The sequence below is a fragment of the Spinacia oleracea genome, chromosome 1 (genome assembly GCF_020520425.1).
Source record: "Spinacia oleracea cultivar Varoflay chromosome 1, BTI_SOV_V1, whole genome shotgun sequence".
Lineage (NCBI taxonomy): Eukaryota > Viridiplantae > Streptophyta > Magnoliopsida > Caryophyllales > Amaranthaceae > Spinacia > Spinacia oleracea.
This window is the reverse complement of record NC_079487.1, coordinates 67,885,676-67,907,589: the sequence shown is the minus strand read 5'-3', so window position 1 is coordinate 67,907,589 and position 21,914 is coordinate 67,885,676. Positions and strand designations below refer to the sequence as shown.

General features: G+C 38.5%; 1 long non-coding RNA gene across 2 annotated transcripts; it reads left to right on the top strand.

Moving 5' to 3' along the window:
- The first annotated feature begins 9,786 nt into the window (after nucleotides 1–9,786).
- LOC110781190 (uncharacterized) lies at nucleotides 9,787–11,282 on the top strand. Of its 2 annotated transcripts, XR_008925947.1 has the most exons (6): nucleotides 9,863–9,881; nucleotides 10,076–10,141; nucleotides 10,227–10,275; nucleotides 10,356–10,438; nucleotides 10,936–11,044; nucleotides 11,194–11,282. It is a non-coding gene; the product is annotated as an uncharacterized lncRNA (long non-coding RNA). The 2 variants fall into 2 exon arrangements; XR_008925946.1 differs by having other exon boundaries at nucleotides 9,787–10,141.
- Nucleotides 11,283–21,914: the final 10,632 nt, after the last annotated feature.

The window sequence follows — 21,914 nt, the reverse complement described above, 5'->3', positions numbered from 1 at the left end:
TATTATTTTTCGATGTGTGCTCATTTTGGCATCTTGACGACTTGGATTCTTTCTTTGACTTAAATTTTTCTTTCGACTTGGATTGCAAGTAATTAAATTTCAATAAGGGACTTCTATTTTTTATTCTTGTTTTTCTATAGGCTTTAATATTTTTGTCAAATTGGTTGGACCGAATCATGGATTGCCTACGTATCCGCCTTAAATAAATTTAATTTGGAATCAGGTCTTGCGTAGTTCTTAGCCTAGAAAATGGTTTCTAAGAATGCCGATTTTAAACAAGTATGTTCTGAGGTGGAAACATATTATTTGAAACGGTAGAATAAGTGAAGTTTATTATTATTTTAATCCGCTGCCTTGCCGTAAGCCAAAAATTTGTTTTATATTGAGTACATGATTTTTTTGAGTACATGTGTTTTTTGGTACGTAAATCTGAATACGTGTTGTACCCCTCCAAGTGTTCGTTATTTTTCCGTGCATGTGCGGATAAAATGACGAGCACTTCTGGACAAAATTTTAGCAAGTAGAGAGATTCAGCGCCCAGGCTGGGGCGTCAAAGTTTTCGGCGCCCAGGTGTGGGCGCTGGAAATGTTTCCTGGGCGGTTCTTTTTGGTGCTCTAAATGCTTCTTTTTCTTTTTAGACTAACTTTAGAGGCGCTTTGCAAAGTTCTTTTTTTTTTATTCACATTTTTTATATATTTTTTTATGTTAAGCGTAGAATGTTCTTTTCATTTGTTTTCTTTATTTGTGACTCAAGACGGCTTGAAAGATGGGTTGAATGAGATAGGGTAATTTGTATAGGTATTGGTCAAGCATAAGGATTACATCTGCTAGGATTCATTTTTTACGGCCTCAGGCTAGTGTCACGAGTTTACATCAATCAAGGCCAATGAGTAGCATAAGGACGGCTCAAGGGTATATCAGCAGGACGTATCCAAACAAGTTATATGATCATTATGCTAATGGTGGTGTAAGAGCTGGTTTGGACTTTGGAAATGATGGGCATGACGCACGTGTCAATGGCCGTGCGTGGTTTGCGGTTGATAACAAGTTCAAAAACAAGAGTTGAGGTAATGGTTTCTTGGGTTATGGCAATGAGAACATGGATGGGTTAAATGAGCTGAACAGGGACCCCAGAGCGAAGGCGTCTAAGAGCATAAGGATTGGAAAGGGTAGACATCATAGAATTTTATGATTTGGATTGGTTGACTCAATTCTTTTCCTTCGTTTACTTGGGTAGATTTCGCACTTTGGGAGGTACGGGCTAAGTATTTCATGGCTCTTTTCGCTCTCTCCTCTCTTTCTTTTTAAGTATTTCATGGCTTGCTCTTTTCGCTCTCCCTTTTCTTTCTTTTTATTTTTTTCTTTTTGCTTGGAATTTCTCCCCAACATAAATCCTTCGAATTTTTTATTTGGGCTAAAAGGTAGATGGTTGTGGTCTTTGAGTCACGAGGCGAGACTGAGTGAGCCTCGTTTGGTAGGCCTATAGTGGACCTTTAATTTTAGTAGGCCCAGGATGGACCTTTAATTTTAGCAGGCCTAGGGTGGACCTTTAAATTGTCTTACTTTGCAAGCGTATTTAGTCATTTCTTAAAATGTGCAAATAGCGTAGATTCAAAATGTTGTTTTTACCTTATTGAAATTTAACGAAAGAATTACATCGAAAATAATTCTTTACAGTTCTCGGGATTTAATTGGAAGTTGTGATTTAGACTCGAACTTTCATTAATCTTTCTGATTATAACCCGTGTATGAATACAAGGAGGTGGCCTAGACTCAAAATAATGACGTGGCGTAAGACTATAATACTTGACCAAGCGACTCTCAGACTTAGGCTAATTGGACTCAGACTTTCGTTGGTTGACACTTTAGGTTTTAACCCTTGGGTGTTCATTTGTCATGCGCCATTTTGCTTAAGGTTGGCAAGGTAGTTAATTGGGGAGATCGAATTTTTATTTTTGTAAGACTAGAATCATTAGTGCGGCTTCTCTCTTAGTGTGTATTGCTTTACCCCGATGGTAGCCTTATGGTATGCCGATTTGGGTATTTTCATGGTTGGTCATGTTGCATTCATGGAAAACCTTTTAGTCCGTACTTAGTAGTATTTCAAGGATCGAGTGACTCGAGAGAACTATGATAGTCGTGACCCAATGTGATTATAAGCCTTGAGGCCATTAATTTTTCTTTGCCAATGGTGTTGATACCTTAGGTTCACTTTGGGGGTTGTGCGACTATGTGGGAATGATTTTCAGAATGTGACTGTTTCCATTTTGCAAATACTATAATATATTCTTTTATTGGTGAGAGAGAGTATTGAGGCCGTAGACTCTTAGCAAGGGATGACAATTACATATGGGTGCTTATTGATTTAAATGTCAGGAAGGGAGACTCAATATGATTTAACATTTTAACTTGCAGAACGATACCAAGCATTAGGACCGATTCTATGGATAAGACAACTAAGACTTAGGATTTGGATTGTACTTTGGCATAGCTTAGTCTAGACTCGGATTTATTTATTTTTTATTTGAACATTATTTTTCCTTGAAGACTCTATTTGAACATTATTTTTTGAATACTTTGCCCATGTGACATTCAAGGTCATTTAATTAGCATGTTCGGTTTTTGGTGCCGAGCATTGTCGTCGTAGGAGGCCTAACAACGACACAAAGAGTTATTTTATTTTTTTACAAGTCGCTTTTAGAATCGAGTGCTTTTTCATACGCCCTCGTAGCAATTTTTTTCGAAAAGTTTTTTTTTTTGCTACTTATATTTTTTTCATTCGCGGGCACCGAGGCTGCTGTGCCTGACCAAAAGGCCAGGCAGCAACTTCAGCGCCCAGCAGTGGGCGTGAGAAATTTTGGCGCCCAGCCAGGGGCGTTGAAAATGCGTCCCTGGCTGGTTCTCGTTTTCTGTTTGCGTATACTTTTGTTTTTGCGACTTCGATTTTGCGTGCTTGCCTAATAACGTCCTTTACGCGTTGTGCAGCGTTTGTGGGATTCGTTACAGACCATCCCGAGCGTCGCTCATTTTTGTGGCGATCGTTCGGGTTTGTGGAACACGTATTTTGGTATAACTTTTTGGCCAATTGGTTTAAGAATGTTTGGGCAATTTTTAAGGTCGTTGGTTTTCTAGCATTATTTGTCTAGCATTATTCGTACGCACAATCATAACATAGTCACATAGTTCTCTACACATAACTACATTACAAACATGGATTTGAAAATTAAATATGTCACGTAGTTTATGATAGGCTTCTATGGGTAGTATTTGCGCCTGGCTCGGTACCGCTTCTATCGTAGATCCAACACATGCCCCGGTCGAGGTAGTGTCTTCAACAGACGAATTTCGCTCAAGAGGCCAACCCGCAAGTGCAAGCCAAGGGGGCATGCAGGCGAGAGGGACCTAATGAGCGAGCGATTGGGTTCGGGATAGGTAGGGCTGAGCACGGATCGGATATCCGATCCAAAATCAACATTCGGATCGGATATCCGTATCCGAATATTCAGATATTTGATATCCGAATCCGATCCGAAAATTTCGGATATCCGATATTCGAATATCCGATTTTTTCCGATCGGATAATCCGGATATCAAATATCCGAGAAAAGTCCTGCCAACTTTTTTCCTGCTCACATTTTAAATTATTTTGTACAAACAATTTAATAAACAACAAATTTCAAGGATTATTTCACCCTAAACATATAATAGCGCAATTGTATTTACCACGAAGCCACAACAAACTTCCCATACAATACATGCAGACATGCAATGCTGCCAACCTAGGCACATAGCAACAAGAACCAGCACTCCAGCAGTACCTAATAGGCTAATACATAATATTCTTAACTCCAAATTACAAGTCTTCAACATCAATGTTTAGTCGTTTAAAAATACTAAATATTACAAGTCTTCAACTACATTAACAAAAGTGAAATTTGATAACTAGAAATAATCATCAACGACGCTAACGGATGGTTGCTCCACCAATGAGGACAATTCTACAAAAAAGAAAAGAACATATGTTAGTATTTTACAACTCAAAATACACACAAGGAGAACCGATTTATAATATAACTAAAAAGTAACATAAGAAATATATTTTACCCTCCTCAATCTTTTCCATTTCAGCAATGCTTTCTTCGATAATAAGTGGGCGATTTGCAACACGCAACCAATCTTGTCCGCATATTAAAGCTTCTGCCATTTGTGATGAAAGAGAACTACGAAATAGATCAAGTACCCGTCCCCCGGTGCTAAATGCAGATTCTGAAGCGACCGTGGAAACTGGAATGGCTAATACATCCCTAGCCATAAGAGCAACTATCGGATACCTCTCCTCGGCTTTTTTCCACCACCCTAAAGGATCAAAGCTCTTCCCTATGATATTAGGCTCTCTATCATCCATTAAATACTTATCCAAATCAGATTTTTTTTCCATAACAACTTGTGCACCAACATGCTTCTCAAACTCATAGTCTGCCACATCACGCTCATTGTAGATCTCTGTATCTATAGAAGTCAAATCTACTACTTCTGAAGGAACTGATACATTTTCAGTTTGAGAAGAAGCATAATGTTCATACAAAGAAGTCAAAGCATCCGAGACCATGCCATACAACTTCGATGCCTTGTCTAAATCATATTGATCATCAATAGCCCACTTGACATAGAACATTTTACGACGAGGGTCAAGCACAACAGCAATATATAACATCAAGTTAATGTTATCCACATTATCCCAATACTTATCATGCTTTTTCTTCATTTTATAAGCCATTAACCTCTCACCACTATTACTGCTCTCACACTTTCTTTTTATCATCTTGCTTATTGCCAAAAGCTCTAATAAATATTCATTAGAAGTAGAATACAAAGATCTAGAGAGCCTCAAAGTAGCATCATAAAAAATCTTAAGAAAAGGGAGAAAAGAAGAAGCATGATCCCAATCATAATCAATAGGCACACCAGCTTGCTTGGTTAACTCAGCAATATATTTACCACCATCAGAAGTTTCAAGCAAATCAAAAGCTTTTCGGAAAACAATAGCATAATCCAACATCAAATAAGTGGAGTTCCACCTAGTTTCAACATCTAAACAAAGTTGACGTTTTGACTCAATTTGCTCTTGGTTTACACAATTTTTAAACTTTTGCAATCTTGCAGGAGAAGATCTAACAAACTTCACAGCACCACGAATTTTTTTGATTGATTCTTCATAATCTTTCAAACCATCTCTCACAGTAAGATTAAGAAGATGGGCTGCACAACGCATATGAACATATTTACCATCCAAAACAGTCCCATCTTTCCATCTTTGAAGCCTCTTTCTCAAATATTGGACACCTACATCATTTGAACTTGCATTGTCTACTGTAATAGTAAGTACCTTAGTAATTCCCCACTCAAGAAGACACTTTTCTACCCCTTTACCAATTGCCTCACCTGAATGACCACTTATTGGACAAAAGTTCAAAATCTTTTTATGCAATTTCCAATTTTGATCTATGAAGTGGGCAGTTAAGCACATGTAGGTTAAAGTTTGACAAGATGACCAAGTGTCAGTAGTGAGACAAATACGAGAAGAACACTTGCTAAAATAACTTTTCAGTTTTTTTTTCTCATCCAAAAATACACGATAACAATCTCTAGCCACTGTGAAACGTGAGGGAATGAGGAAGTTTGGTTGACAAACTGACATGAAAAGCTGAAAACCCTCACGCTCAACAACTCTAAATGGCATTTCATCCATTATTATCATCTTTGCAAAAGCTTTCCGAGTATCCTCTTGCTTAAACTTCCAAAATTCTAGTTTCCCTTTCTTTTCCCCAAGTACATTTTCACCTACACTATCATCTCCCATAGTCTGTTCACTCTGTTCACTTAGAAAAGAAAGAAGCCTTTGTGATCTATCAATGTTAGGAGGGTATTCTTTACATCTATGGAGGTGATTTTTCATAACAGTTGTACCCGTTTTAGAACTACCACAAACATCAGTTGGACAATACATACATTTAGCTCTTTCTTCTCCATCTTTTATGATCACCTCAAAATGATCCCAAAGCCAAGATCTTTTTTTCTTACCTTTCTTTTGAGCCTCACCGGCAGTTTCTGTTACATGCCTCTTTGATGGAACTTGTGGTACTGCAGCAGCCTCTTGCTCTTGTGGATTTTGAGCTCTTGCACAAGGAGCACTAGAAACAATGGGGTCGTCGTTCGAGGGACCAGTTGGGGTAACACTTTCACCAGTCGTTTCATCCATTAATCTGCAATATTATCAAGATCATCTCAATTAGAAAGGTTTTTAACTTCTCAGACAAAATGACTAAGATAGCTAATAAGCCTGTTTGCCGGCACAAAAATGAGCACCAGTAACTTCCACATAGCATGCATGATTTCCCTGGTAATAATAATTATCACCAATAATAAGGACCCACAAATTGAATTATAATGGATAAATTCATTCTTGAGTACAATATATATCAATTATTACAAGTTTTACACTTACTACTAATATCATAGCAAAACTTTACACTGTCACTTACTACTAATATCATATCAATTATTAGCAAGGGAGTTGGTACGAAAAAACAAAACTTTTACACTTACTACTAATATCATAGCTGGAGTCTGGAGAACCTCAAATTCAAGATGTAAATAAAATAACAAATTTGAAGGCACAAAAAAAAACCAAAATCTAAAGTGCCGGTCCTTAATTAAAGTTAAACAAAATGAGCACCAGTAACTCATTAACATTTAACAAAGTCATAAACACTGCATTACACAAGCAATTATCACACAAAGGAACATTTCCGAGAAATTCTTACAGTGAAATTGATCTAACATTTCAATTAAAAATTAAAATGTACAAAAAGAAACCGAAACCGCAAATTCGAAAAATGCTCGTCCATAAACAACAAATTTGACCTCACCAAGATACCAAACTTTCGACAGAATCTGAAATTTCTATTTACTACACAAAATAGCAACTTTGATTTGAACTATATCACCAAATTCATAAATAGATCTATTGTATTGTAGAAATCACACCAAAGGACAAGAACACAGGGAAATTTTAAAATCCAAACTGGGTAAACATAAGAATGAAAATCCAAAATCCAAACTGAATACAAGTTATAACATACAGGAAATTGAAAAAAACAACGAAAACAATTACAAATTAATTAAAGGATAATAAATAAATTACCCGGTGATAGGAACAAGAGCGTGAGTGTCGCCGGTAAGAGTGAGCGTCGCCGGTGAGAGTGAGCGTCGCCGGCGAGATGAGAGACTGAAGAGTGAAGAAAGTCCAGGAGACTAGAAGAGAGAGAAAGTGAGAGAAGTTGTGCGACTGCGGCGTGAGGCCATAATTTTGAAGTTTAGGGCACACTGTTTTGTTGACTCTAAAGTCTAAACAATAAAACTATTAAAGTTCGGATCTTCAAATCGGATATCCGATATCCGATATCCGATATATGCTTATTTTTCGGATATCGGATATCCGATTTTAAAAAAATTAATATTTGTATCTGATCCGATATCCGATTTTTTCGGATCGGATATCTGATCCGAAATTGGTTTCGGGTCGGATATCCAAAAAAATCGGATCGGATGCGGATCGGGTATTCGGATTTTCGGATTTTCAGATAGTTTTGCTCAGCCCTAGGGATAGGTGTACTACCTGCACAAGTACCGAGTGGGCAACATGCGCGGCGTATGCACCCCCCTATTGGCGAAAAAAGGTATCCTTAGTCCCAACTCCCGAGGGAGCCGAGATTCGTTATACGGTTCTGCCCGTTCAAATTAATATGCTGATTTTCAGGTCGTCCCAACTTGATGGGGAAATAAACGCGGGGTAGGATCGTTTCACCCTTCGGCTATTTTGATTACCTACAAGCACGAGTATTTCCTTCACTATCCCCAATGGAGTCGCCACTGTGAGGGGGTCGAAAAAGCACGAAGCTAATGCGTGACCTCGTCCCTCGTGGGTGTGACGATTCTTTTTTATTCAATCAAGTGTAATTGGATTTCCTGTGAGTTTACACCCAATTGAGTAGTAACATAGGAGTCACCATTCAGTTTTTAACAAAAATGAGAAAAACTGACAAAACCCGGTTATCGTGACATAAAGGGAGTGCAATTATGTTTGACCACGACGGCCGTAGGTTCCCTTGTGATCCCTGGTGTGGGGATCTCTCAACATACACCCGCAAGGTAGAGATTGAGGGTTCGAGGGACTGTAACTACCGAGAGGAGTACTCGCTCTTCGATAACTCCAGAGGCACGATATCCTTACTAGCTCAGCATAAATAATTGAAGGGACATGCGTTAACTATTAAACTAATCTGAGTTGATTTTAGCAATATGCAACATATAATACTAGATTGATCGCGATTATCTGATTTAAATAGCATTAAGGGACCTAGCATGATAATCCAATTTCCCAAAAATATTATATTTGTTAGGCGTGGTAGAAAAATCAGATTTAGTTAGTTTAACAGTTCATAAAAAGGGCGAGGAAAGCAATTAAATCATCGAAAAGGGACACATTACGACGCACCCTTGAGAGGTGCGTCACGGTTCTCAGAAAACTAACCACTTTGACTTTGCTATTTCTCCTTTTTATTTAACGAATCTCAAATTATGGGACGGGATACGTTCTGTTCGATTTATGGATCGATTGCGACAGAACACGTGAGCAATTTCGCAGCGAGAGCCTTAGGCTAAGGGTTGGAGTCAATACTCAAAATATGAATTGTGTGTCCTTTCACGTCGAATTTGGGGCTTTATTTATAGGGAAGAGTTCGTGGAAAGATAGAATTGTAGAGTTCTAATCCACAAAGAATTAGGAAAAACACGTACCAAGGTACTTTCAGCGCCCAGGCCTGGGCGCCGAAGATTTCGGCGCCCAGAGCCAGGCGTCACTAGTAGAAAAAACCGCTGTTGCAACCCCCTTGTTGCAGCGTACAAGTATTAATACGCTTCAACAACCAGTCGGTCAACGCGGGTCAAACCTTTTAAAGGGTTATCGCAGCGTACATTTTTATTGTTCGCTGCGAAATAGTTTATTGCAGCGTACAAAATTAAAGCCCGCAGCAATATACAGACTCTGTTGCAGCGTACATGCTATTGTACCCTGCAACAGGTCCTGATCCGTGTTTCAAAATACATTAGCTCATTTCTCAAAATTTGCTGCGGGCTCCGTGTTTCAAAATACTGCAATTCAAAATACTCCAAAATATCTCAAAATTTTAGAACTCATTTCCTCGCGCTCAACTCCAACTCTCCAAACATCTCCCAATTTTTCGCCGTCGCCGTCGAAATCCGCCGTTGCTCGGCCCTGCGTCGCTGTCCTCTCCGGTGGGTGTTTGTTCTCGCCTCATCTCCCCCGTCGCTGTCCTCTCCGATGGGTGACTTTTCAATTGCTGAAAACTCGGTCAGCTTGGTCGGCCGGGGGTTCAGCGTCCCCCCGTCGCGTCCTGGTTCCGGTGCTTGCTCGACCGTTACTCTCCTCGCCACAACCAGTAAGTAATTATCTTCCTAGCTGTATTTTCGTTTTTAGATTAGGGTTTTGTTCAATTTATATTTTTTTTTTGATTTTTTTTGGCTGTTGTTCAATTCGTTTTTAGCAATTCACATGATAAGGTTTACACTTTCCAGCATAAAAAAATTATCATGTGAATTGCTAAAAACGAATTGAACTTTGTGGTGAGCTAAAACTGATTAATTGTGCATAATAATTTCTAGTAGCAGTAATTGAACTATTTTGGTCGCTGATCTCAAAAGAGGTTAAGGCTAATCATGTGAACTAAAACAAATGTTGAACTATTTTGATAAGGTTTACAAAGCCAGCAGTGGCCTCAAGATTGCTGTTGAACTTTGTGGTGAGCTAAAACTGATTAATTGTGCATAATAATTTCTAGTAGCAGTAATTGAACTATTTTGGTCGCTGATCTCAAAAGAGGTTAAGGCTAATCACCCAATGATTATCAGGTGAATTTCCTGGTTATATGATTCAAACTGCATCCTTTCTAGGTCATTAATTCTCAAGCATCGATCCCTTGTTTCTTAATTTCAGCTTGCTGGGGTTGTTGCGGTTGAAGTCACAGGAGGGCCAACCATCGACTTTGTTCCAGGAAGAATGGTTTGTGCTTCCTATACATTCATGATTGTTATATTCTTGTTCGTTATTGTATAACAATAGTACCTGATTATCGATGTTATACCAGGATTGCGCAGATTCTCCTGATGAAGGACGCCTTCCTGATGCAAATCAAGGTACGTACGTATTCTACCCTCTCATCAGTAATATGACAGTTTAGTAGTACATGTTACTAACATCATAAAATGGGTTGCAGGTGCCGGACATTTGAGAGAAATCTTTTACAGAATGGGGCTTTCTGACAAGGATATTGTCGCGCTTTCAGGAGGCCACACTCTGGTAAACTACATACCTTAGCTTGGACAAGATTACAACAATGCTAGGACTAACCTAAACTAGTCATACATGACTTGTGTGCTACCTTCGCCGAGTATAGTCGTCGTATACTCTAGAGCTGCTGAAATTTTGCCCCACTCACAGTGGAAAAATTACATGAGATGAACTTTGAAGGATTTTAAAAGATATATACTTCATATATAATGTGAGATTTAGATTTCAAGTAGACCTTAAATCGCCCTGTGATTAGATTTTTACGCAATTTTTGCCCCTCCTGTTTAATTTTTTGCTTTTATAGTTTGATTATCCCATATTTACATGATTTTATTGTCAACTACAGTGTTAGATTTTTGAGAACAAGATGTATTGATAGTTGTCGTAATTTATAAAATACTAGTTATTCTTTGACATCTCTTTATGTCAGCATTTCCATGCAATTATAAGCATTGTATTCCTTTTCACTTTGTTGCTTGATATTTTAAGTCTGTGAATTGGTACAGGTATATTTATCACCATTTGATGGGACATGAAGTCGAGATGCAGGTGGTTTGAAATACTTTGCCTCGTCGATTTGGCGCTCCAGGTCTTCCAGAGTTGAATGCATCTCAGGTATTATATTCTTGTGTTTAACATTGTTCTTGTAGGGTACTAACTTATGCGGTATACTACTCTTAATAATAACCTTCTCTATTACATCCAGTGTGTATATTATGTGGTTTGTTAATTGTTTCTAATTTACTTTGGATTTTGATTTCTAGCTACAATAATCGGGCAATTATGGAGGCTGCTCAAGTACTGCTTTATTTCGGAGTTGAACAAATCATCTATGTTTCTGAAATGACGCACTTCTAAATAAAGGTTTTTATTCTTTACTATACCACTTCAAAGCACTATTTCTTTTCAGAGTTTCTGATTCAAGCACATTCTAGCTCTTATTCTCAAACACCTAATACAGCTTAAGATTCAGAAATGTTTCACGGTAATACATCTGAGCTTAATAGAAGTATCAACATAAATTAAGAGATTATGTTCTGAAATAGATAGTTGCTCTTATGTTCTGATCCTGCGTCCGTACTGCTCATAAGCGCTATTTATAGAAGAACAAAAAAGTGAAAAACAATATGAAGCTATTAAAGTGAAGTACATAACTGAAACATATGAGCTAATTAATCTTATACTTCAGGCCACCTAAGAACCTAAGGACTTTCGTTCCCAATTTTGAACTAAATAACCTAAGGACTCATTTCAAACTTATTACATGATTAATATGCTTAGTTTTAAGTTTTCAATACTCGTTCCAATCGATTTATGCACATTTAAGGATCATTGGATCGTTATAGGTCATATTTAGGCTAAAATGACATTTTCGCTCCCAACTTTGAACTAACGAACTTAAGAACTCATTTCAAACTTACTACATGATTCATATGATTAGTTTTTACTTTCCAAAACTCAATCCAATCTATTTATGCACATTTGAGACTTGTTTGGCCATTATAGGTCATATTTAGGCTAAAATGACATTTTCGCTCACAACTTTGAACTAACGAACCTAAGGACTCACTTCCAACTTATTACATGATTAATATGATTATTGTAAGTTTTCAAGACTCAATCCAATCGATTTATGCACATTTGAGACTTGTTTGGTCGTTATAGGTCATATTTAGGCTAAAATGAGGCATTTTCGCTCCCAACTTTGAACTAACGAACCTAAGAACTCATTTCAAACTTACTACATGATTCATATGATTAGTTTTACCTTTCCAAGACTCAATCCAATCTATTTATGCACATTTGAGACTTGTTTGACCATTATAGGTCATATTTAGGCTAATATGACATATTCGCTCCCAACTTTGAACTAACGAACCTAAAAACTCATTTCAAACTTACTACATGATTCATATGATTATTTTTAACTTTTCAAGACTCAATCCAATCTATTTTTTCACATTCGAGAGTTGTTTGGCCGTTATTGGTCATATTTAAGCTAAAATGACATTTTCGCTCACAACTTTGTACTAACGAACTTAAGAACTCATTTCAAACTTATTACATGATTCATAAGATTAGTTTTAAGTTTCCAAGACTCAATCCAATCTATTTATGCACATTTGAGACTTGTTTGGTCGTTATAGGTCATATTTATGCTAAAATAAAGCATTTTCGCTCCCAATTTTGAACTAAATAACCTAAGGACTCATTTCAAACGTATTACATGATCAATATGCTTAATTTTAAGTTATTAATACTCGTTCCAATCGATTTATGCACATTTAAGGATCATTGGATCGTTATAGGTCATATTTAGGCTAAAATGACATTTTCGCCAGAAGATGCTAATAAATATGACTTTTGAATGTGCTGTTACAAACTTAGCAAAAAATTATGAATAACAGATGTCATTATGATTCGGCTATTTGATGGTTTGATATCTATAAGCTGAATCCTAATGAAATGCATAGCCTTTATGCCCTAAGGTACCTAGGTGATTTCAGTAGTTCACACTCTCACAGCCTTCATTAGCTCCAAGCTTTATTACTGCTACTCTTGATAAGTCACTCAGTCCAAACTTAAGATGATTAGTGATCTCTCAAATTTGCAGTCATATAAACTCCTTTACCTTATCAAAGAGTACTCCATCAATGTGGAGGGTGATACTTTGAGCTTAACCTTTTCTGCCTCGTCCAATTACCTCTCGCTTGTATATTTATTGTAGACATTCTTGAGTCTTGATTGTTTAGGAATGTAGGAAGTTAATCAGGGTTTGTCTTTTAGGATACCTCTCCCAAACCTATCTTGTAGAGGTGTATTATAGATGAGTGAGTCATAAATCTTTCTTGTTTTCTGGGTCTGTTATTGGAAGACATTTTTGCGAGCTACTGAAATGTTTGCTGGCTCGGTCATTTTTAACAGCTATCTTAACCTTTAAAAGTTGCTTCAAAGCACTGCCCAACGACCTTCAGTAGAGTTGTGGCACGATCAAAACTTAGTTTAGGTTTCTTTTGGAAAACGCTATCTTAGTTTTAAAAGGAACAAGGCACACCAAGATGCACAGGGATGCACTGATCTGTACTGATTTGTGCTGCTGCATTGATCAGTTCTGTTGCTGCCGCTGCACTGATCGGTGCTGCTGATGCCGCATTGATCTGCTGCCTACATGCTGATATGCTGCTGCTGCACTAGTGCTGATCTGCTACACGTACTGATCTCCTACAAGGGAATTGAAATGTGATAAAATGATAGCCAATACAATAAAATAAAATAAAAGGGAATGCAAGTTGTTTATTTAAGATGTAACGAATTTGAAATTGATTGAAGAAAAGTCTTATCAACATAATATTAAATATTGCATAAATTTATCAATGTGATTAGTATATGAACTGATGGAATAGAAATGAGCTAGCAATATTTGTTTGTGATGTCTTAATTGACATGTGTATTTGGAATTAACGATTGGCACGTACAATACAACTTTGTACCTTATTGCACAATGTTTTGCAACATAATTGTTGATATATTAATGTTAGTTATATTAGTATAACTTGTATTTGGTAAGATCTAGTACATTTTGATATGTTGTAATTTAATTATATAGGGCTGCTCCTCCCAAATTTAAAATCTAACATCGAAAATTCAGAAAAATTATATATATATATATATATATGTATATATATATATATATATATATATATATATATATATATACATATATATATATATATATATACATATATATATATATATATATATATATAAACTAATGGAATACTACGTAAATTGTTGGGCACTAACTTAATTGACTTAAATGACATTTCCGCTCCCAACTTTGAACTAAAAAACCTAAAGACTCATTTGATTCTTATTACATGACTAATATGCATAGTTTAAACTTTCTAAAACTCATTCGAATCTATTTATTCACATTTAAGGGTCATTGGGTCGTTATAGGTCATATTTAGGCTAAAATGACATTTCTGCTCCCAACTTTGAACTAAAGAACCTAAGGACTCATTTAATTCTTATTACATGACTAATGTACATATTTTTAACTTTCTAAAACTCATTCGAATCTATTTATGCACATTTAAGGGTCATTGGGTCGTTACAGGTCATATTTAGAGCTAAAATGACATTTCCGCTCCCAACTTTGAACTAAAGAACCTAAGGATACATTTGATTCTTATTACATGACTAATATGCATAGTTTTAACTTTATAAAACTCATTCGAACCTATTTATGCACATTTAAGGCTCGTTGGGTCGTTATAGGTCATATTTAGAGCTAAAATGACATTTCCGCTCCCAACTTTTGGTCGTTATAGGTAATCAATTAATTTTTCTTACTCTTAATTGATTCGTATTCTAGACTATTAGTACATTGTCATTAGTTGCTTGAATGTTAAAATGTGACATTTCATTTGCATTTAATCGATCTAATGCACCCATCAAAATTTTGTTTTTGTAAAAGTCTATTCTCCGAAGACTGCGCCTTATGCTAGTGAGGAAAATGATGTGGTTCATGAGCAATGGGCTAAGTTTTATACCAACATGTATTTATTATTGATCTGAGGGCGCTTGATCGAGTTGGTTTAGATGTTATAGAACAATTTTTTATGTTGAAATGTATGCTTACGTTGAAATTGGAACGTACATATATTTACTTAAATGTATATATATGGTACGTGCACTTTGGTTTTGGGATATATATACAAAACACCAGTTATTGTTTTTATATTTGTTATACAGGTTGCGATATTCTATTATTGTTGTGACAGGTTTCTATATTTGGTGCAAGGCACTCTAGGTATCCCTAAACAAAACTAAAATAAAACTAAAATTTTCCCGCCAAAAGTGCTTTGTTGCAGCGTACATATATATATGTACGCTGCAACAAGGGTGAAAAATTTGGCAAAATTTCAGACTTGTTGCAGCGTACAAATAGATGTACCCTGCAACAAGTGGTCTTTTGCAGCGTACATGAATTTGTACGCTGCAAAAGTCCCATATTTTTGCCAGAATTTTGCGACTTGTTGCAGCGTACATGCAAATGTACGCTGCAAAAAAGTACTTTTCGCAGCGTACATTGTACGCTGCAACATGTCAATACTTGTTGCAGGCCCCCCAGTTGCAGCATACGATGTACGCTGCAACAGGGGTCTAAAAGCCCGCTGCAATAAGGGTTTTTTCTACTAGTGCGTTGAAAATAGGGTCTGGATGTTTTCTTAGTCAGATTCGGATTCCTGAAATCCGTAGTGTTTGAGACTTAATCGAGTCTTTTAGTGCGTATCAATTTAATGACGGAATGCGTCTGGGCCCGTTGCGAACTCTAGGCTCGTTAGGATTTTAATTAATACGTGACTCTTATTTTCGAATCATATTAGGAATAGGATTCTCTCGTAATCTCTATCTCATTAAGGATTTATGTTGGAGTGCAACACCTAATTCTGACAGGTTTCTATCTTTTATGACTTGCCACTTTTAACAATTACCGATTACGGCAGTTACTATTTTTAGCAGGTTTCCATAAATAGCAGGTTTCTATAAATAGCAGGTTTCGGGTGAAATGAAAAGGGGAATTAAGATTCATTATTTTATAGGAGATGCGTTGTCAAGTGGAGATTTATGTTTTCATCATCGAACCTTTCCCTTTCGGGAATGGGGACAAAAGTAGGTGTCTACACCCTCGTAGCAATTTTTTTTTCACGAAAAGTTTTTTTTTGTTACGTATTTTCTTCATGCGTGGGCACCGAGGCTGCTGTGCCTGACCAAAGGCCAGGCAGCAACTTCAGCGCCCAGCGGAGGGCGTGAGAAATTTCGGCGCCCAGCCTGGGGGGTTGAAAATGCGTCCCTGACTGGTTCTCGTTTTCTGTTTGCGTCTACTTTTGTTTATGCGACTTCGATTTTGCGTGCTTGCCTAATAACGTCCTTTACGCGTTGTGCAGCGTTTGTGGGATTCGTTACAGGCCATCCGGAGCGTTGCTTATTTTTGTGGCGATCGTTCGGGTTTGCGGAACACGTATTTCGATAAAACTCTTTAGCAAATTGGTTTATGAATGTTTGGGTAATTTTTAAGGTCGTTGGTTTTCTAACATTGTTTGTCACACACAATCATACATTTCGCTACACATAACTAACATTACATCATGAGGCAATAATAATATGTCATGTAGTTTATGATAGGCTTCTATGGGTAGTTTTTGCGCCTGGCTTGGTATCGCTTCTATCGCAGATCCAACACATGCCCCGGTCAAGGTAGTGTCTTCAACAGACAAATTTCGCCCAAGAAGGCCAACCCGCAAGTGCAAGCCAAGGGGGCATGCAGGCGAGAGGGACCTAGTGGGCGAGCGATTGGGTTTGGGACGGGTGTACTACTAGCGAAAGTGCCGAGTGGACAATATTCGAAGCGTATGCACCCCCCGGTTGGCGATGGGTATCCTTAGTCCCAACTCCCGAGATGAAACACCAAGGGAGCCAAGATTCGTTATGCGGTTCTGTCCGTTCACATTAATATGCTGATTTTCAGATCGTCCCAACTTGATGGGGAAATAAACGCGGGGTAGGATCGTTTCACCCTTCGGCTATTTTGATTACCTACAAGCACGAGTATTTCCTTCACTATCCCCAGTGGAGTCGCCACTGTGAGGGGGTCGAAAAAGCACGAGGCTAATGCGTGACCTCGTCCCTCGTGGGTGTGACGCTTCTTTTTGTCAAATCAAGTGTAATTGGATTTCATGTGAGTTTACACCCAATTGACTAGTAATATAGGAGTCGCCATTCAGTTTTTAACGACAATGAGAAAAACTGACAAAACCCGATAATCGTGACATAAAGGGAGTGCAATTACGTTTGACCACGACGGCCGTAGGTTCCCTTGTGATCCCTGGTGGTGGGGATCGCTCAACGTACACCCGCAGGGTAGAGATTGAGGGTTCGGGGGACTGTAACTACCGAGAGGAGTACTTGCTCTTCGATAACTCCAGAGGCAGGATATCCTTACTAGCTCAGCATAAATAATTGAAGGGACATGCGTTAACTATTAAACTAATCTGAGTTGATTTTAACAATATGCAACATATAGTACTAGATCGAACGTGATTATCTGATTTAGATTGTTTTAAGGGATCTAGCATGATAATCCAATTTCCCAAAAATATCATATTTATTAAGCGTGATCGAACAATCAGATTTTAGTTAGTTTAACAGTTCATAAAAGGGCGAGGAAAGCAATTAAACCATGGAGAAGAGACACATTACGACGCACCCTTAAGAGGTGCGTCACGGTTCTCAGAAAACTAACCACTTTGACTTTGCTATTTCTCCTTTTACTTAACGAATCTCAAATTAAGGGACGGGATACGTTCTATTCGATTTATGGATCGATTGCGATAGAACGCGTGATCAGTTTTGTAGCGTGAGGCTTAGGCTTAGGGGTTTAGAGTCAATACTCAGAATAATAATTGTGTGTTGTGTGTTCACGTCGGCTTTAGGGGTCTATTTATAGGAAAGAGTGGCGTAGAAAGATAGATTTTCAGGAATTTGAATACGAAGAGGATTAGGAAAAGAATCCGTCCCAGGTATTTTCGGTGCCCAGCTCTGGGCGTCAAAGATTTCGGCGCCCAGGGCTGGGCGTTGAAAATAGGGTCTGGCAGAATTCTTTGTCAGATTGGACTTTAGAGTACGGAGTTCATTAAGAGACTTAATCCGAGTTATTTGGTGCGTCCCAGGCATTTTCGGCGCCCAGCTCTGGGCGTCGAAGATTTCGGCGCCCAGGGCTGGGCGTTGAAAATAGGGTCTGGCAGAATTCTTTGTCAGATTGGACTCTAGAGTACGGAGTTCATTAAGAGACTTAATCCGAGTTACTTGGTGCGTATCAATTTACGACGGAATGCGTCTGGGCTCTTTACGAACTCTAGGTTCGTTATGAGTTTAATTAATACGTTAACTCTTTTAGCAACTACCCTTTACGGCAGTTACTATTTTTAGCAGGTTTCCATAAATAGCAGGTTTCGGGTGAAATGAAAAGGGGAATTGAGATTCGTTATTTTATAGGAGATGCGTTGTCAAGTGGGGATTTATGCTTTCATCATCGAACCTTCCCTTTCGGGAATGGGGACAAATGTAGGTGTCTACAGCACCACCTGCCTTTGTACCTCAAACTTCCATCATCATGGATTCGGAAATCTAACTCCTTACCTTGCGAAATCTTTTCCTTGATTCGCTCCAACTTTACATCACCAGCTTGATTCTCCCTAATCTCATCAAATATTGACGGCTGGATGGTTAAGGCATTCATCATTCCCTCGAGACTTTTACCACTTACTATTTCAAGGTTCAAACACTGCATGTCCTTACACAGCTCGTTAGCAACTACTAACACATTAACACTATGACTTGATTTCCTACTCAAGGCATCCGCAACTACATCGGCTTTTCCTTCATGGTACTGAATATCCAAATCATAGTCCTTGATTAACTCCAGCCACCTTCGTTGGCGCATATTCCGATCCTTTTGTGTGAAAATGTACTTTAAACTCTTATGATCCGTAAATATCCTACACTTCACACCATACAGATAGTGTCTCCATATCTTCAATGCAAACACTATAGCGGCTAGCTCTAAATCATGGGTAGGGTAATTGGATTCATATGGCTTCAACTGCCTTGACGCATACGCAATAACCTTTCCGTTCTGCATCAATACACACCCTAAACCATTCTTAGAGGCATCACTATAAACATCATAGATACCACTCTCATCTGGAAAGGTTAACACTGGCGCGGTTGTCAATCGCGTCTTCAAGGCTTGGAACGCCTCTTCACACTGGTTATTCCATTAAAACTTTGCCTCGTTCTTCATCAATGTTGTCATTGGCTTGGCTATCCTAGAAAAGTCTTGCGCAAAGCGTCTATAGTAGCCAGCTAATCCCAGAAAACTTCAAATGTCAGTCACACTCTTGGGTGTAGGCCATTCACTAACAGCTTTGATCTTAGCAGGGTCTACTGCCACTCCTTCCTTAGACACAAAATGTCCCAAAAATGCAACTCTTTCCAACCAAAACTCACACTTCGAGAACTTGGCATACAACTGGTTATCTCTCAGGGAACTCAAACAGATCTCAAGTGTTCAGCGTGATCCTCTTCACTCTTTGAATACACTAGGATGTCATCTATGAAAACCACTACAAACTTGTCCAAATAGGCATGGAAAACACGGTTCATTAAGTCCATAAATATTGCAGGTGCATTGGTTAACCCAAAAGGCATAACAGTGAACTCATAATGCCCGTATCTAGTCCTGAATGCGGTCTTTGGTATGTCGTGATCAGCGATTCTCAATTGATGATAACCCGAACGCAAATAGATCTTTGAAAAGATTCCTGCTCCTTTCAGTTCGTCAAATAGGTCCTCTATCCTAGGCAAAGGATACTTATTCTTGATCGTGACCTTATTGAGCTCCCTGTAGTCTATACAGAGCCTCATACTTCTATCCTTTTTCTTCACAAACAACACTGGTGCTCCCCAAGGCGATGCACTTGGCCTAATGTAACCTTTCTCCAATAGATCCTCCAACTGCCCTTTTAACTCATTCATTTCTGCTGGAGCCATTCGATATGGTGCTTTTGAAATAGGCGCGGTTCCAGGCACTAAGTCTATGGTAAAGTCAATAGGTCGATCGGGAGGCATCCCAGGGATCTCTTCCGGAAACACATCGAGGAATCATTAACTACTGCAATGTCTTCAGGTTGATCTTTGATTACATGCTCTAGGTTTCTCACATTGCATAAGAATGCTGGGTTCCCTTTATCGACTAGCTTCACGAGTTCCATTGCCGTGATAATCCCTATATTCTTAGGTTTACCAAAACGACGATATGACACTACTTTGCCTAAGCTAGACCTCAAGTGAACCTTCTGCTTCTCACAATCTATTTTGGCTTTGAACATGGCCAACCAGTCCATTCCTAGAATTACATCTAGCTCTCCTAACTCAAACTTAATTAGGTTAGATAAGAACACGGTTTTGGCTATGGTCAATGGCACATCTCTATGGATTTTGGTACACTTCACTATGCTACCAGTAGGTATGACTATAGGTACTTCAATTGTTTCAGGCTCTTTCAACCCTAATTTCCCCAAAGCGTCTACTGAGATAAAAGAATATGTCGCACCAGAATCAAATAGAACTTTAACTAAAAAGGAATTAATAGAAAAAGTACCCGCTATGACGTCAGAGGAAGTCTCCGTTTCTTGCCTAGATATCACATTCAGCTTCCCTTGGGCAACTCCTTTGTTATAGCCACCTCCATTGGTGTTTCCATTGTTGTTTCGGTTCCCATTCTGCTGTTGGTTTCCTCCAGGCTTTCCATGGTTCTGGTGATTTCCATTGCTGTTACCATTGTTACCACCTTGGTAATTCCTTTGGTTCCCACCTCCATTTCCCCCATTTTGGTTCTGATTATTCCGATTATTGTTCTGGTGGTTACCTTGGTTAGGCTTTCCATTCTTAGAATAGCATTCGTACTCCCTATGGCCTAACTTCTGACAGAATCTACAAGTCACTAGGTTTCCGTCACAATCCTTTCCAGGGTGATTCATGTTACAGCGCCTACAGTCGTAGGTCCTTACTCCATTCCGTCCAGACTGATTTCCACCACCTTGGTTGTTGCGATTGCCACCATTGTTAGCTCTAAATCGGAAGTTCCCGTTCCCTTTGTGCTTTTTAAAATTCCCCTGATTCTGATGGTTATTCCCTTGATTCGAGTTTCCACCATCCTTTCTCTTCTCAGTACTCCCATTCTTCCTTTGTTGTAACCAATACAGGTGAGCAGCTTTTCCGTACAGGGTGTCTAATGAGGTAAAGGTCTCTCCAGACAACAACAATTGCAAGTCCATAGTCAATCCATTCTCAAATCTTTGAGCCTTGAGCTCTTCCGTTGCCACCACTTCAGGTGCAAACCTAGACAGCTCTATAAACTTAGATAGTATTCCGTTACAGACAGACCCTCCATTTTGAGTTCGATGAACTCCTGCGCCTTTTGCTTCTTCAGATAAGGTGGGCAAAACTTGTTCCTTAACGCGGTTTTGAATGCTTCCCACCCAAAGTTAGGTGTGGCTCTAAGGGTATTGTCACATCGTTTCCACCATAAATCAGCTTCACCTCTCAGGTAGTACACATCACTGTTCACCCTAAGGTTTTCGGGGCAATTCACAGCTATAATAAGCTTATCAAATTCTCTCAACCAGTTTTCAAGCACACTTGGTTCAATTTCTCCGCTATTAAGTGGAGGCTTTCTTTGAGCTATATTCTTAAACATTTCCCCAACCGATCATGCACTGGGTTGGCTCTAGTTTGAGCTAGGTCTCGAACTACCTCAGCTAGTTGTCTAACTGTTTATGCCAAATTTTGTCTAGGGGCGACTCTTGTCTTGGGTCGACACTAACTAAGTAATTTAATACGATAAAGCAAATAAAGA